At 50.5% G+C, this 17,686-nt stretch overlaps 1 protein-coding gene across 1 annotated transcript in view; it reads right to left on the bottom strand.

Annotated features, from left to right (window-relative positions):
* The window catches only part of LOC113192755 (transmembrane protein 132B), a 212,480-nt gene that overhangs the window by 107,735 nt on the left and 87,059 nt on the right, over positions 1-17,686 (bottom strand). The window lies entirely within an intron of this gene.

A 17,686-nucleotide genomic window follows, 5' to 3' on the forward strand; every position in this document is an offset into this window, starting at 1 on the left:
CTGCTCACCAGCCAATCACTCCCGGACCTTCAGGGCTTGGTCAAAGGTTGCCTTGTAAGGAGGGGTCTTCTCTGATAAAGCAGCTAAAGGGCCATCACGCACACTGGAGTCCCCCAGCCGTCCGCTAACACCAGAGAACACACTGTGTGCACTTGCCTTTGGGTGGGCGATTCATGCCTGGCAAGAAGCTCAATGAGGGTAGCGCTTTGTCCTGCATAATCCCTGCGATACCTCCAGCACCCAGAAAAGTACCTGAGCCACAGAGGGCACCTTATGAAAAGATCACGAAGGGATGGGCGAATGCGTGAGTGAGCTGCCAACCTGGAGTGAAGACACCTCAACAGACACCTCTTCATCCTCCTCAGGGCATGTGCAAGGATGTCCTCGTGTGTGAGGCCCCACTCCTGCCCAAGCCTGGCCGTCCATGCATCATCCCCCTCCTGCTCTTAGACATTCCCCTCCAGAACAGCTGGGGGTTACTTTCTTTTAAAAAATATATTTTTTTAGTTGTAGTTGGACACAATACCCTTTATTTTATTATTTTTATGCGGTGCTAAGGGTTGAACCCAGTGCCCCGCACATGCTAGGTGAGCACTCGACCGCTGAGCCACAACCCCAGCGCCTGGGGTAAACTTTTGTTTGGGAATTTTTCTGCAAAAGAGTTTCCCTTCACTCTGGAAAAGTCTGAAATGGCAAAGCTGTTGTATGCTGGAATCTCAAAAACCCAAAGGTAAGATTGAGCTCCGGTCTCACTTGGAATTCATTGCTCCTGGGGAACTGATATTAAAATATTCAATACTAAACCTCAGGAAGAGGGTGCACCCCATGCTCCATCTTTGAAATAGTTACACCTCAGTTATGAGGGTCAGGCTGTGGGAATCCTGGAAGTCAGCTGAAGCCATTTCCCTGGGGAGGAAGCCGAGATGACTTCTCATTTAGTTCCCAAGCCCTCCGTGTGCACTGAGCTGGAGTTTAGTAGTTTTGACATTGACTAATGTTTGATAAGTTTCTTTTCAATTTCAAAAATTGAAGTCCATGCAAGACAGTTGCATAGCAAACAATCATAATATATAAACACATTATCTTGAAATATAATATCCATATGTTAACATTCACCTATTTTAAGAACAGGAGTTTTGACAAATGCAGAATCATGTAATTGTCACCACTGTCAAGACCTGGAATGTTCCCATGACCCTGAACGATGCCCGCATGCCCTTGCAGAGGATGCACTTACCACCCTCCCGGTCTCCAGCCGCCGTTCATCGACTTTACCCAGCTCTAGTTTTGCCATTTCCAGTATTCCTGGACCCTGGAGGCGCCTGACATGCTGCTTCTATCACCACACAACAGGAGGCCTGTCCTGGCCCTGGGTGGTGGGTCCCTGCTCACAATGGGGCTGGACTTTGCTGTGTGGACGAGGCACAGCACTGTCTACTCACCAGCCCACGGACGCCAGGGCTCTTTTCAGCTCTGGCCAGCTTCGAAGGCTGCTGTGAGCATCATCCGCCCCTAGGCAGGACATTTGTTTCAGATTCTCTAGAAGTAGGCTTGCAGGGTCCAGTGGCCAGCAGGTCCTTCACAGAGTTGGAAGTCAGCCATTATTTCCTCAGATGTCTCTTCTGCCCCCTTTTCTCTCTCCTCTCCTCCAACTCCAGCTCCACATGGAGGCCCCGTTGCTGTCCCACAGGACCCTGATACATGTTTTCCAGTTTTTCCCTTCTCTTGGATCATTCCATGCATCTATCTTCCAGTACACTGACATTTCCCCTCCATCATCTCTAATCTTCTGGGAAGGCACCTAGTAAAATGTGTTTATTGCATAGTTTATGTAGTTCCAAGCTAGAATTTAAAGTTTATTCTTTTTATAGTTTCTGTTTCTCCATTTCTATCCATTGTACTAGTCTGTTGTTTGTTGCTATAACAAAAGAGATGAGGCAGCTGAAGAAGAAAGGTTTATTTCGCTCAGCTAGGAAGTTTAAATTTAAAGAAAAGGTGGTCTCATCCATTAGGTCTCTGGTGGGGACCTCATGCGGAGGGGATCCCAGGAGTGGAAGCTCCTGTTCTAGAGAAATCACGTGGAGAGAAGGAAGCCAGAGGATTCCAGGACCAGCCTCACGCTTTTCTGTCAACCTTCTTATGAGAACTAACCAGGGTCCCATGCAAACCATTGTAATTGCTTCCCAGGGCACACTGCCAGTGACCCAGTGACTCCCCCAGGCCCCACCTCTCAAAGGGGCCACCTCTTAACCTCGCCACACTGGGGGGCCACCACTTCCAAACCATAGCAGGCTATTCTCCTTAATGTCCATGGTTAAACTGTTCGTGATGCGCATTTGATGATCGTATGCACCTCCACTGAGGTTTTCCTCTGCTCTGTGGTCTATTTTCTTGTTTCTGATCATCGCAGACAACGTGGACGATGCCTGGTAGAGGCTCTGGGTTCAGTTACACGTCTCTGAAGAATCATGCTGTTGATTTTTGGTTAAAGACGTGGTTAATCTGAGCTTTTTGGAGTCTTTAGAGGGTCAGCCACAGATTTGGGCAGATTATACATGGGATTTGAGGCTCCTTGCCAAAGGCTCTTCCTTCTCCAGGATTAGCCCCTCACTTTCCCATGGCCACTGTCATCCCCAACTCTGCCTCCGGTTCTTCAAGCCTGTGATACTCAATTTTCTGAGTCCCAGCTTCCCTGCGGGGGGCCTGCACCCCTCAGTCTCTGAGTCATGAAGCAGGAACACACACACACACGCACACACGCACACACACGCACACACGTGCATACGCACACACAATGCGCAGCCTGTTCTCACAGCCCTTTGGTCCCTCCTTGTGACTGGGATGAGTCTGAAAAAGCTCCTTCGAGGGTCTGAGACTGCTTTCCCCCCATGGCTCAGGTCGCCGTCTGCACTGCCAGGCAGGAGGCCCAGAGCTGGGGCTGCAGAGGCTGGCGCCGAGGCCCCAGCTCAGGGGTGAGCCAGGGTGAGGGGCTCCGGGTCTTGCCATGGGCTGCGGCAAGCAGCTTTCCCTGGGGAGTGGGCATCTCCCGTTGGTCCATCAACCCGGAACTCACAGCACCTTCGAATCATAGAAAATTATTTCAACAGCACAAGAGCAACAGGAAATTTAAAGATAAAAGAGGGAAGGAGATGGACAGATGGCCTAGGATATTAAAAAAGAGAATCTTTGACCTCATTACCCTTGAAATTCAGTGGCGTTGAGAGAAGCCCGCAAATAGACTGACATTCTGAATGCCATTTGGGTCAAAAATCAGATGACTATTCTTGTAACCTTCCATTTACCTGGCGGCTTCTCAATAAATGTCAGCCAGGCAGAAAGTCAATAGCAGGGATCTGCAGGCTCCTGCAGTCCCAAAGTGTGCCCAGCTCCCTGGTGGGGCTCTCCTCCGGAACACAGGAATTCTCCTGGCACCAAGTAATTAAAACCCAAGGATTCCTTCACATCTTCTACTTGGCCATTGTATTAATTACAAAAGCCTCAAAATCTTTCTCATAGGCCAGTAATCTTTCTCCAGTAATTAGGTCTTAAGTCAACCTCCACTGGAAACCCCTGTGTGTGTGACCTCATTTCCTCTTGGCTGATGAGGTCAACCCAAGCCCTCCTGAGACGCCTTACGTCAGATGGGTCCTTCCTCTCTGTCCCACTATGATCAGGAGGGACTAATCTGGTCCCCAGGAGCAAGGCTGAGCCAGGCTCATGCTTGAAATCATAGGAAACAGTGGTCACAACGGGGACATTTTCCCTTTGTCTCCCAGGGCTACCTAGACAAAGGATGCAAAAATGAGATGTTCCAGGACAGGAAAAGGCCCTGTGTCCACGGCTCCCGCAGCTGTTCCCCGGGCTCCCAGGCAGGGACAAGGAGCTCCCACAGGATTGGGCGCCTGCACCTGGGGTTTGTCCGGTGCTCACCCCACATTAGTCTCATTTTCACAAATGTGCCCGTTGGTTTGTGTCCTCAAGGAACAAAATGATGCCATTGTGATGAGATCCGGATGAGAGTCGGCACCAGGTCAGCTCCTGGGAGCAGGAAGACCATTAACTGGCCTCAAACAACAGAAGGACAGGTGCCACCTGGTCGGGCAGCTGAGCCAGGCTGAGCTAATGAGGGGCCTGTGGCCGTGGACAGCCTCTCGCCAGCTGAACTTTGGCATCATGAGCAAGTGTCCCCCACACACTCGCCACCAGCGTGACCAAGCCCATGGTGGGGAGGGTCCGACTCAGCCTGACATCCAAGCAGAGGGTGAGTCCTGCTCATCTCCCACCTCCCAGGTCCCCCTGCAAAGCCAGGTCAGAGACGCCTCAGTCTTAAGGCGATCATTTGCTCCCTCTGATGCAGGCCAGCGGACTCCCCCTAATGAGAGATGCGGGCGTCTGGGACCCGCACCTGCTGCCCTCAGAAGGACAGCGCGTGGTCTGAGATGTGTGAGCTTCTGATGGGAACTAGACATTGGAAGTTGGACAATCCCAGAACATCAAGGTCAGGGTGCCCAGGAAGACACCAAGGAGGCTAGAGCCACCCGTGCCTGCACGCGCCTCTCATCCCATCAGTTCCAGACTCACGCTCCTGGCGGGTCTCTGGATTCTGGCCCAGAGGTCCCTCATCGGGTGTTCAGTAAGGTGCCAGGCCCTGTTCTCAGCCCTGCATCATGATGAGCTCTTCTGGTGTTTATGTTCTAGTGAAAAGAAATGGCAAGCAACGGAGAAATAAAGCAAGCAGCACTCGACAGTGAACGTGGCAGCACTGGTGGCCTTCCCCAAACGCTCCCAGCTCCCTGTTCCCTGAACACGCCAGAGGGGCACCTCTACCCCCTGGGGTTGGCTGGGCCAAGTCTCCGGTTTGCCCAACACATTTTTGTCTCCTTGGGAACAGAAGCATTTACTCCCTAGAGAGCATCTATCTCCCTCAGCCATGGCCACCAGCCACTCCTGGAGGATCTCAAAGCACCCTGGTCTGCCCAGCAGCATGAAAGGTAAGAAGCAAGATGGGGGTGGCTTTGTCCATGAGTAGAGGCCCTCTGCCCACTCCTGGGGAAGTCTGGCTAAGGGCTGAGCAGGTCTCCTGTCCACCATGGTACCTGTCAGCCTGGACCACAGCAGACACAGGCCTATGGCTGTCCAGTCCAGCTCCTGGACACCTGCTGAGTGGGGCACCGCATCAGGGGCAGTTTTCTGAAAGACAGATTCTTCCCCTGTTAAGTGACACCCCAGGAATCAATGAAAGAAGGGGAACAGCTAAGGTCCCTCAGGTAGAGACAGAGGAGTGCCCGGCTCAGAAGGACAGGGCCTCAGTGGACAATACAGGAGAGGAAGAGACCAGGCGGGGCCGTGGCACACACCTGGAATCCTAGGGAGGCTGAGGCAGGAGGATGGCAAGTTCAAGGCCAGCTTCAGCAACTTAGCGAGGCCCTAAGCAACTCAGTGAGACCCTGTCTCCAAATAAACAATAATGAGGCAAGGAAGGGAGGAGGAATGAAAGGAATGAAAGAGGGAGAGAAGGAAGGGAGGGAGGGAAGAGACAGGGATCAGGAAGCAAGGACACAGAGCCTGGCCTCCAGCAGCAACTTCATGAACCTATGGCTCAATACTGCTGGGCTCCTCCTCAGCTCTCTTTCCAATGGTCCAGGAGTTTCACAAATTCCCCGGAATAGAGGATGGAGCCTTGAACATCTGGAGGCATGGGATGACGCAGACAGGCCTCCCGCCTTATCCAGACATGGGATCAGCCTAAAATTGCCAGTCCCACACTCAACACCTGCCATGACAGGAAAACCCAGGACTCCTATAATGTCCCAAAGTTGAAGAGCAGCCTTCAGTCAATGTAATGAGGCACCGTGGCTTAACCAGAGAGCCTCTGCCCAGCAAGCACAGGCCCTGGGTCAAATCCCCAGCATTGCCAAAAATACAAACAAAAAACAAATTGAGAGTATAACTCCCCAACAGGAGCAGGATGTCCAAGGTGAGATCTGAAGTGCTTCCCATCTAGACGTTCAAAGGACGGCTTGGCTAAGAGCCAAGGAAAGCACAGGAAGCTGGGAAGAGAATTGTTTCCGGATTCCTGGGTCTTTGGAGGAGCTCAGAAATCCCAGGCCTGGTGATGAAGGAGACTGGCCTGCAAGAGGAAGCCAGCAAGACCAATGGGCTGGTGCACTTCACCAACCACCTCAGAGCCACACAAGGGTGCCCAGAGGCAGGGTGAGTGCAGCCAGGCTGACCAGTGAGCTCGGCCAGCCTGTGCATAATCTGGACGAGCCAAAGCCTCGTCAATCATTCTGCCGACACCTAAAGAACATCTGTGCTAACACACAGGCAGTGTCTTTGCAAAGCCCACAGAAAGCAGTGGGCATGGAACAAACAGAGGCAGCCCTCTTCCTAGGGGGCTCTGAGCTGTCGGAAGCTGGCCTAAGCTCTGAGCCCCTCCCCACCTTCCCCATCTGTCCACGGCCTCAGTGTGCCTGGAACCTGAGACAGAGAACGGAGGCAGAGAGACAGCAGAGGTGGCGTGGTAGGGTGTGGGGCAGAGCAGCACATGGACTGAGGCCCGCTGGGGTCCTAGGTCCAGCCGAACAGCCAGGCCCACCCTGGATGGCCCAGTGGGTGGGCCAAACTGATCACTCTGGTACGTGGTTAATCAGCTTAATTAATCAGCACTGGAGTCCACCACATGGAGACGCTGTTCCTGCTCACAGGATGCAGTCAGACTCTGTCACGGGGGCCTACTCTCGGGCAGTGGCCCCAGCAGGATGAGTGGGACAGGACGGAGGGAATACCGCAAACAGGGACAGAGGGACTCACAAGGGAAGCCGAGGAACTGGACAAGCAACTGCAGAAAGCTGCTGCCACCCTGCGCTTGAAGGCCAGGGGAAGGAGTGGTGTTGCCACTGTGGTCGCCCCGAGGAACTACAGCTGCAGAGGAGGGCCATGTGGCAGGAGGGTCGCAGCCTCTCCTCACCCTCCCCTGCCTCCCTCTGTCTTCCAGCACTGGGCACTGGGCAGCCAGCGGAAGCCAGCAACAAGGGAGCCCAGTGAAGTGGTCCATGGGCATGAGCCCCTCCCCACCTTCCCCCTCTGTCCAGCACACACAGCAGGGCAGGAGGGATGGGGGGTGAGGGAGGGCCGACAGACAGGGACCACCCACCCCAGGCCATCAGGGATGGCTTTGCTGAGGCCCAGCCATCTTCCCGGCTCATGGCCACATCCCACTCCTGGCTTTCCAGTGCAGGTGTTGGGCAGGGCTGAACCCAGTCCTCAGCAGCCTCCTCCTGGCCAGCTTGTGGACAGGGGGGCCAACAGGAGCTCTCTGGGAAGGCGGGAGCACAGAGGGAGGAAGGTTGGTGTGTGAGTCCACCAAGGGCTTCCCCATTGCAGATGCCCCGGGGTCTTCTCTGCCTCAGCCGGGGCAGCCACTGGCCTGAGAGTGCCCCTCTGCTAGGTGCAGAGGGGGTCTGGCCAGAGTCAGGACTCGAAAGGACTAAGTTGCCAGGGACACTGGGAAACTGTGCTACTGGTCCTTGTTACTACTAGAGGTATCAAATGGCAAGTGGCCCTCCACTGCAGGGAGGGGCCATCCCTGGACCACAGCATGGCGTGTCCCTGCTGCCGCTCACTCCCCCAGAGCGCCCTGCCCCTGCCCTGGGTAGGACAGCTTCGTCACCAGGAACGTGCCCACCTCCACGGGCTTGATTTCACCTTCCTGGACTGTGAGCTGCTGAAGGCAGGAATGAGACTTTGGTTCCACCCACCTGTCCCCAGAGCGGGGCCAGAGTCGGGCACATTCCAGGGGCTGAGTGGGTCCTCGGCCTGACTGAGTGGACAATGGATGAGATTGTTCCCCAGGACTGACGGTGGCAATCCTGGGATGCCAGCACCTGCCCAGCTCACATGCTTCCCAGGGACGCCCCAGCAGGCCCTTTCCTCCTCTGCTACTAAGAAAGAGTCATGGTGACTGCAGCTCCCTGGGGCCCAAGGAGCCCTGAGCCATTCCAGACCTCCTGCCCCCTCCAGTCCCCAAGTTGCCAGGTTGTCACTCCTCAGTGCCTCCTTCCTCGGCACCCCTTCACGCGCCACCCGCCCTCTGCCCACACCAAGGAGGTCAGCTTGGAAAGGACCTGGGGACACGGTGGACACCTGAGGCCTGGGAATGGGGAGCAGGGCGGGTCTGAGCAGCAGCAACTGCCTGGTCCCTGCTCTTCACCTGGGTTTCCAGAGACACATTCACCCTGGCACCTTGGGTGCGTGTGACTAGCTGTCTAACTGTCTAACTGGCATGCAGAAGGGTTCGCAGGACCTCTATGAAAAGCCAGCCAGCAGTCGGTCAGGAGACAGGTGAGTGCTGGGCTGCCCCCAGATGTTCCTGAGCTGTGGCAGTTTGCAGGAACGCAATCCCCGGGCCTTCGAGGTGCACAAAGGGGAAGCAGGGCCTCTCACAAACCCACAGAAATTTGCATCCCCCTGACCGTGGGCCACTTTCTCACCAAAGAATTCTTGATTCCTCTTGATTGGATTTTTCCCCTTTCCTAGTTATATACTGAAAATCCAGTTTATTAACTTGGCTGAATTCCTGTTATGGTTTGGATGTGAGTTGTCGCCCACGAGATCCTGTGCTAGGTGGTTAGATTTTGAGAGTTGTAACCTCATCAGTGGATTAATCCATCTGCTGGATTACTGGCTTGAATGGATTAAAAGGTTGGTTATTAGAGGCAGGTGGAGTGTGACTTGAGGAAGTGGGTTCCTGGGGCATGACTTTGGGGTTTCCCTTTCGCCCCTGCACCTCGATTGTTCTTTCTGTTCCTGTCTGTCATGAGCTGAGTAGCTCTCCTCTGCCACTTTTCCACCATGATATGCCCCCTCACCTCTGGCCCCAGCCAGCCATGGACTGAACCTCCCTTGCTAAATTTTTCCTTCTCTCAGTAGAACTTGCAGGGCGTCTCCACCAGCATACTGAAAAGCTGACTAACACAGAAATCAGTATAAGAAGTGTGACTAACAGGTCCAAGTGGTTCAAAAGTCTTTGGAACTCATTTGTGAGAGGAGTTTGGAGGAGTTTGGAGCTGCAGACTGGAGGAGCCTTAGAATGAAGTAAGCAGAGCTGGATGGTGATTCTGGTGGGAGCTCAGAACACCAGAGGCTGACAAGATGCAGACTGAGTCACGAGATTTCAAACAGAAATGAGGCATCTATCAGGAACTGGACTTTTGTTACATTCTGGCAAAGAACTTGTCTGCATTTTGTCCATGTCCTGAGACTTTCCATGAGGCTGAATTTAAAGGCAATGAACTAATTAATCTGTTGACGGAGATTTCAGGGCAACCCAACATTCAGTGGGATGGCAAGGGTATTGCTATCCACTTTCAGCCAGGTTTGCTATAAGAGTGGACCAGAAGAACTTTATCTGGAAAGTTCATGTAACATTGGAGCCAAGGAAGGTTTGGTTATTGAAGACATTACAACCACTAAAGAGAAGCTCAGTACTTTGCACAGAGACCATAGGAAAGACACCTTTTTCAGGAATAAGCAAGAACACACCCATTGCAGGCTCAGGGTGTAGAAGTAAAAACTTGTTTAAGAAAACTTGAGTGCACCTGTTCACACAGGGGTGTCTAGAAAGCTGTTTCCCCAGGATATGTTTCACTGTGCTCTGTCCAGGCACTCGGAGGACACTGGAGCCATGGTCCAGGGTGACCAGCTAGTGATCCAGCAGGCAGCATCTTGGCACATTCCACGTGGTGCGTGTTCTGCACAAACGCAAGATGCTGGAGTTAGGGGACCATCTAGGCCTCCACCAAGACTTAAGCAGAGCCTCGGCAGCCAGGGAAAGTAGAGCAGATCTGCAATCCCTACCAGCAGCGCTGAGAGGAGAGTGTGTAAAGCTTTGAGGGGGAAGCCAAAGGGGCAGTGGAGACCCCTGAGCTTGAGAGGCGCCAGGAATGTAGAACATGTGCTGAGGGGTTTTGCCAACTGTGAAAGAGCCGAGCAGGAGAGGCCATGTGGGCCGCCAGGCTCCAGGGACATTACCTCTCACCACCTGGGCCCCGGATGCCAGATGTTGAAATGTTTGCCAGGCTGGGTTCTTGCTTTTGTCCCGTTCCTTCCTTCTGTGCCCCTATTTCTCCCTTTCAGAAGGAAAATGTTACTCTCTGCAGCCGCATATTGGATATGTGTGATTTCCTTTTGATCTTTATGGGGCTCACAGCCAAGAGTTCTCCTTGAGACACAGATGAGACGTTGAGCTTGGACTTGGGGAGATGCTGGAACTTTAAGATCATGGGACTGTTGGAGATGAGCTGAATGCACTTTGCATTGTGAGACAGGCATCAGCTTTTGGGGGCCAGGGGTGGAATATTACAGTTGGGATGAAGTGTCCCCCAAAAGCACCTGTGTTGATGCGGGTATGTTCAGAGGTGCAAGGATTAGATATGAAGCTGTGACCCTATCAGAGGAACAATCCATTTGATGGCTTAATAAATTGAATGAACTGTGTGGTTAGGGTAGGCTGGAAGAGGTAGGTTGCTATATTTTGTCCCTAATGCCTCTCTCTCTCTCTCTCTCTCTCTCTCTCTCTCTCTCTCTCTCTCTCTCTCTCTCTCCCCTCTTCCCTCTCTCTCCCTCTCTCTTCCTCTCTCTTCCTCTCTCTCTCTCTCCTGTTGGTCATGAGCTGAGCATATCCCCTCTGACTCATCTTGGGCTCAGAGCAACGGAGTCAGCCGACCATGGACTGAACCTCTGAAACCAGGAGCCAAGATGAACTTTTCCTCCTCTGAGTTGCTTTGTCAGCTCTTTTGGTCACAGTGAGGCAAAGTTGACACAACTGCCATTCTCTCAGCTGGCTTTGCAGACTCCCACTCTTCGTGGCCATGCTTCTCAGAGAAAGACGTTGCCCTGCCCAGGCCTGTTCCTTTCAAAAATCGTGTTTGTCTCCCCCAGGGCAGACTGTGGTACAAGCCAAAAGGAAATCCTCCACCTCTGATGCCCTCCGTGCCCTCTGGTGCTTCATTCCCTGCCCTTGACAGACAAGCCGATGCCTATTGACCCGTCGCATCAGTGGGTCACCCTGAACTTGACTGAGGACTCTCACAGTCCAGTGGCCAATCTCAGAATAAGCCGACCACTGTGGGTTCTGCTGCACAGGCAGCCACAGGGAGTGAGGCTCTCCTTCCTGGAGACATAACCCAAGCAGCATCTCAAGGTCACCAGGCAGTGCTGCCTGCACATGCCGTAAGTGGCACAGCAATGGAACAAGCCCCATGAGCTGTGGCTCTGAGGGGACTTCAGATAACTGGCTCTGCCAGGCCAGGGGCTATGACTACTCCGACAAGCTGACCTGGTTTGTCTGTACCTTACAAGGGCTTCAGATTGGTACTTCTTTGCTGCAAGTATATCATCTCAGAACTCAGCAGATTAAAACAATAAATACTCACTGTCTCACAGCTCCCCTGATGAGTGACTCGGGAGTGGCTGAGCTGAGTGCTTCCTGTTGGGGGTCCTTCCTCCTGAGCTCCTGCATCCTCTGACAGCTGGGAGGGCCCAGGGTAAGCTGCGAGGCACCTCAGTTCCTTCCCTCAGGGCCTCTCCACGGAGCTGCTTGAGTGTCCTCATGACTGACAGGTGGCTCCTCAGGACAAATAAGCCCCAAAGAGCAAGGAGGAAAGCACACAGCCCTTTGTGACCTAGTCTCTGAAGTCACACGTCACTTCCGCCACATGTGGTCTTTGTAGAAGTGGGCCACTAAGTCCTGCCCACACAAAGGGAGTGGAATTCAACCCCATCTTTTCACAAAGAGTCTCAAAAGAACTTGCATATCTATTTCAAAAAAGCTACATGCCCCCTGCACACACCTCACCAATGTGGAGCTCAGGCCTGTGAGACCAGCAAGCTAGGCAGGAATTCCTCTCTGTCGGCACCTGCCTGGGCTCAACCTCTGCCCACCTCGGCTCCCCATCAGTAGGTGAGCCTGGCCACACCCACACTGCCTCCTTACGGGAGCATTAACCAGAAAAGGTATATAAACTATTGCACTAGCACAGTAAGAATTCAACCCATCATTGTCAATATTTTAATAACTATTAAGAATCAAGGAGGATCATTGAGCATTCTTTGCAGTTAATCTCTTTTATAATTTCCCCCAACATAATACTCTTAGGTGGGATTTACAGAAGTAAGCAATAGCTAATTTTTTAAAATGTATAGCTGACAACTTTTGAACAGCATCCTACTAATAACAATGTGATTGAGGTGACTGACACCCAAGGCATCCTGATGTTATTATGACATGTTCAGTGTCCAGAATTCATAAAAGTTTATAGGCATTGTCTGCTTTCCAGAAGTTCCAGCACCAACTGAGAGTTAAACTTCAGCTCTTTTTACATATAAGGCCATTCAAACCATCTACCTCCACCTTTGAACAGAAACAAATCAGAAAATACTTAATGAGATACTGCAGGAGCCCTGCTTCATGCATCAATATTCCAGGTTTCTAATGTTCCCGTGACACTGCTAACACATGTCTACTGTGTGACCTTGGGCAAGTCACTTAATCTTTCTTAGTCTCAGTGTTCTCAACCACAGATGGAGGTGCTGAACACCAGATTTCTCACCTTCTACCCAGCTCTAGACATCTGCCTTCTCAGAATTATCCGACAGTGAGATCCAAGGTTGAATAGCAATCTCAAAACCAGTAAAAACCAGAGACAATGAATGGGAAGACTGTACTTGCAAATGGCACTGCACCGTGTACTGCCTTAAGACCTGGATCCGGTAGGGAGGACAGGAGGGAAGAGGGAGGCAGGAAGGGACACATCAGTACAAACATATGTATAATTCATTGTGATAAAAACCAACTTCTTCAGTTCAGCCTTATTGCTCACTCTAGGCTCTCCTTAATAGACAAGAAGATCCTCTCCAAGAGACAACAGCTGTCCCTTCTCTTCTGACCCATATCAGTCTGGTTTTCATGTAATGAAGTACACAAAACCTGATGTTTAACACTGTCCTCAGGTGGGGTTGGGGACAGAGCCCAATGACAGAGTGCTTGCCTTGCAGGCGTGAGGCCCTGGGTTCCATCCCCAGTGTCAAAAAGTAATAATAATACACTCTCCTGTCCAGCGGTTCACCAGGGGTGCATGGGTGGGCTGAGCCAGGTCCAGAGAAAGAATAGCCCCGCCTCTGCAGACTCAGGTTGGGGTGATTTGTTAGTCAGTAAAAAAAAACCCTATCAGTGGTCTTTGTAACTACTCACTGTTCAGTCCACTGTTGGGGCAGGGACACCATCTCTTCCCTGAGCCTGAGCACCCCATAAGTGTGACGTTTACTTAGAGTCCTGGATGATGCTGTCCATCAAGTTGAGCAAGTCCCTTTCTGCGCCCACCCTGCTAAGCTGTTTCGCACAAGTTGAGAGCTCACACAGAAGCCGAGCAGCCCTTTGCAGATAAATGGAAAGTGCCAAGCACACCACCCTGGGAATAGACTGGCTCGTGAAGAAGAGACAGGACATAGGAAACCTTTCAACAGGGACACAGGAACACACGGGGCCCAATGACACATAGCAAAGGCACAAACTCAAGTTCAACACAAGTTCAGAGGAAGGTGCAAGGCTGGCCCCAGAGCAAAGAGAAGGTGGAAACAGGCATCCAGGTGGGAGACAAGCAAGACCCAAGAGTAGGGGATGGCATGGCCTGCCCAAGGCACACTGGGCAGCCCTGGGCCTTCTCCTCACCATGTCGCCCACCCAGGCCCAGGAAAGGGGCACCTCCTGGCCTGCCTCCAAGCCCTGTCTCCACACCCTGACCAGGGAGAGGCAGGTGGAAATGATGTAAGCCGCGTTGAGTCAGGGCATTGGAAAACTGCCTGTGAGCTCTTCCATCGTTGCCATGGATACCTAGGGATGGCATAGCAACAGGCAGAGTTTCCAGATGACACAGGGAGAGGACAGAAGCGGCCAGGGTCCCTCATTACTACTTGGCTCAAATGCAGCAACTTGGAAGTGGCTCAGAAACTCTATCCAAGCCTCATTAGACTGTGCTAAGCCATCAAGATAGAGGGTTATTTGTTACAGCAGCTAGTAACTAATTAAACTAACTAATACAGAGAGCTGTGATGGTATGGTTCAAAGGGTTTAGTAATACCCTGTGAATCCCTTAGTGACAATCCCAAGTGCCACACCACTGGCCTGGAAGGCTCGTCTTTCACTTCCCGTTTTCAAAGACAGCCCTCATCCTTGGAGCTAAGGAAGAAACAGGGTTCCTGCCTTTCCCATGAAAAGCAAGGTTCTTGCTGTCATGAACCAACATCTACCATGGCTGCTGAATAATGGGGACATGGAGGATGGGCCAGAGTAAAAGGAGAAGAGACAGACCTCCTGCAGTCACAGGGAACGGAACGCAGACTTCCTATAGTTTCAGGACAAACTTCAAGTAACCACCACCATCCAGGGAGGGAAAGGAAACAATCTCCTCAGGGCAGCACTCTATTCTCCAGGGCCTCTGGGTAGTTCACTTCCCATCAATCCCCCAAACTAAGCTAGGAGGACACCCGAGGTCAAAGCCTAGGAGCAGTGGGCCACTGCCCAGCGAGATAGTAATTAAACCCTGTGAAGAATCACAGCTGTCTCCTAGCATCAGGAAACAGAAACCTCCAGGGACCAAGCCCTCGGGTCCCTTTAAAGGCAAGACCACCCAGAGCAAAGGCATGTTCTGAGGTGGGCAGGCTCAGGGGTAACTGCCAGGCCCGTTGGGGTCTCCTATTGACCCTCAGAGCCTTTCAACACAACTCAAAGCACATCAAGAGCCAGGGCTTCTTCCCACCCAGAATTTTCTTTTTTTCTTTTTTTATTGATATTTTAAAAAATAAATGACAGCAGAATTCTTATTACAATTCTTATTACACATATAGAGCACAATTTTTCTATATCTGGTTGCACATAAAGTATGTTCACACCATTCGTGTCTTCACACATGTACTTTGGATACTGATGTCCATCACATTCCACCATCCTTGCTAACCCCCTGTCCCCTCCCTTCCCCTCCCACCCCTCAGTCTTATCTAGAGTTCATCTATTCCTCCCATGGTCCCTCTCCCTATTCCACTATGAATCAGCCTCCTTATATCAGAGAGAACATTCAGCATTTGTTTTGAGGGGTATTGGCTAACTTCATTTAGCATTATCTTCTCCAACTCCATCCATTTACCTGCAAATGCCATGATTTTGTTCTCTTTTATTGCTGAGTAATATTCCATTGTGTATATATGCCACATTTTTAATCCATTCATCTTCTGAATGGATTAAAAATGTGGCATATATACATGGATTAGCTATTGTGAATTGTGCTGCGTAAAAATTGACGAGGCTGTGTCCCTGTAGTGTGCTGTTTTTAAGTCCTTTGGGTATAGACCAAGGAGAGGGACAGCTGGGTCAAAAGGTGGTTCCATTCCCAGATTTCCAAGGAATCTCCATACTTCTTTCCATATTGGCTGCACCAATTTGCACTCCTACCAGCAGTGTATGAGTGTACCTTTTTCCCCACATCCTTGCCAACACTTACTGTTTTTTTGTCTTCATAATATCTGCCATTCTGGCTGGAGTAGTTTTGATTTGCATTCCTCTAATTGCTAGAGATGATGAACATTTTTTCATATATTTGTTGATTGATTGTATATCCTCTTCTGAGAAGTGTCTTTTCAGGTCCTTGGCCCATTTGTTGATTGGGTTATTTGTTTTTTCAGTGCTTAGCTTTTTTAGTTCTTTATATACCCTAGAGATTAGTGCTCTATCTGATGTGTGAGGGGTAAAAATTTGCTCCCAAGATGTAGGCTCTCTGTTCACCTCACAGATTGTTTCTTTTGCTGAGAAGAAACTTTTTAGTTTGAATCCATCCCATTTATTGATTCTTGGTTTTATTTCTTGTGCTATAGGAGTCTTATTAAGGAAGTTGGGGTCTAATCCCACATGATGAAGATTAGGGCCTACCTTTTCTTCTAATAGGCACAGTGTCTCTGGCATAATTCCTAGGTCCTTGACCCATTTTGAGTTGAGTTTTGTGCATGGTGAGACATAAGGGTTTAATTTCATTTGTTGAAGAAGCTATCTTTTCTCCAATGCATGTTTTTGGCATCTTTGTCTAAAATAAGATAATTGTAATTTTGTTGGTTAGTCTCTGTGTCCTCTATACTGTACCATTGGTCTACCAGTCTGTTTTGGTGCCAATGCTGTTTTTGTTACTGTTGCTCCGTAGTATCGTTTAAGGTCTGGTATAGCAATGTCACTGCTTCGCTCTTCCTGCTAAGGACTGCTTTAGCTATTCTGGGTCTCTTATTTTTCCAGATGAATTTCATGATTGCTTTTTCTATTTCTATGAAGAATGCCATTGGGATTTTTATCAGAATTGCATTAAATCTGTATATCTCTATACAGATTTAATTTTAGTAGTGTGGTCATTTTGACAATATCAATTCTGCCTGTCCAAGAGCAAGGTAGATCTTTCCATCTTCTAAGGTCTTCTTTGATTTCTCTCTTTAGCATTATGTAGTTTTTATTATATAGATCTTTCACCTCTTTTGTTAAGTTGATTCCCAAGGTTGTTTTTTTTTTTTTGAGGCTATTGTAAATGCCCACCCAGAATTTTCACATCCACAACAGACACAAGGTTATAGAACACTGAGCCCCCCTTACTCTGATAAAATCTCTAAAATATGTTTCTCAGACAAATTATCCTGATGGCCCCGAGGTCACACAGCCAGAAAGACCAGGGCCAAGATGTATTTCCAGGCAATTCAACACACAGCCTCGTTTGTGACCAACATGCCATGATACGACGTCATAACCCACTAACAGCACAAGGCACCAGGGCCACAACACGCCAGTCACATGATACAGCAGGACAGTGCACTCACCAGACCACGCCCCACCCTTGACACTGAGGAATCATTCTATTAACCTTGTGATCAGTTCTTATTGCTCAAATGTATTTACTTTAACTGTAAAGGACTCAGGACTTGGAGAATGGAGACCACAGCTAGATGCCAAAGCTGTGAGCAACTCACTGCACAAGGGGGCTGACCCAAAAAGCCGCTGGTGGCTGGGCAGGGTCTTTGCCCTCAGTGCAAGTTGCTACCATGCCTAACCCCACCTTCCAAAACCTGCCAGAGAACACACCAGGGCTTGAGGGTCACACCACAGTCATTTCAAAGAGCTCAAAAATAAGCTCCCAGGTGCAGTTTCAGGCAAAAGCACAATAAAACAAGTCAGCGTGGTAAAGAATTACTGAGTGCCATTCACTAGCCATGTGCTGGCCCTGCCTCATGGGAAACAGGAGGACTTAGGCCAAGTTCTGGGCCCCAGGAAGGTCACACAGACAGAAGTGAGGGGACACTCGTCCCAGCTGATGATATTCCCGCATGCTTATCCCTCTCACAGTGGTGGCAATGCGTTCTTAGCAAGAAAGGGCAGCATCGGTGCTGCTGGCGAGGAATCCTGGAGTCGGGGGAGACAGAGGCTGGGTCACAGGTACTGAGCACAGCTAGACAGGAGGGCCATCCAGGTCTACAGCATAGGCAGGTGACCGCAGCTCACAACATATGGTATATTTTATAAAGAACTAGAAAAGAAGAGTTCATAGCCTCTAAACACAAAGAAATGATAAATGTTCAAGGAGACGCAAATGGTAATTATCCCGAT

This window comes from Urocitellus parryii, chromosome 3, assembly GCF_045843805.1.
Source record: "Urocitellus parryii isolate mUroPar1 chromosome 3, mUroPar1.hap1, whole genome shotgun sequence".
Taxonomy (NCBI): domain Eukaryota; kingdom Metazoa; phylum Chordata; class Mammalia; order Rodentia; family Sciuridae; genus Urocitellus; species Urocitellus parryii.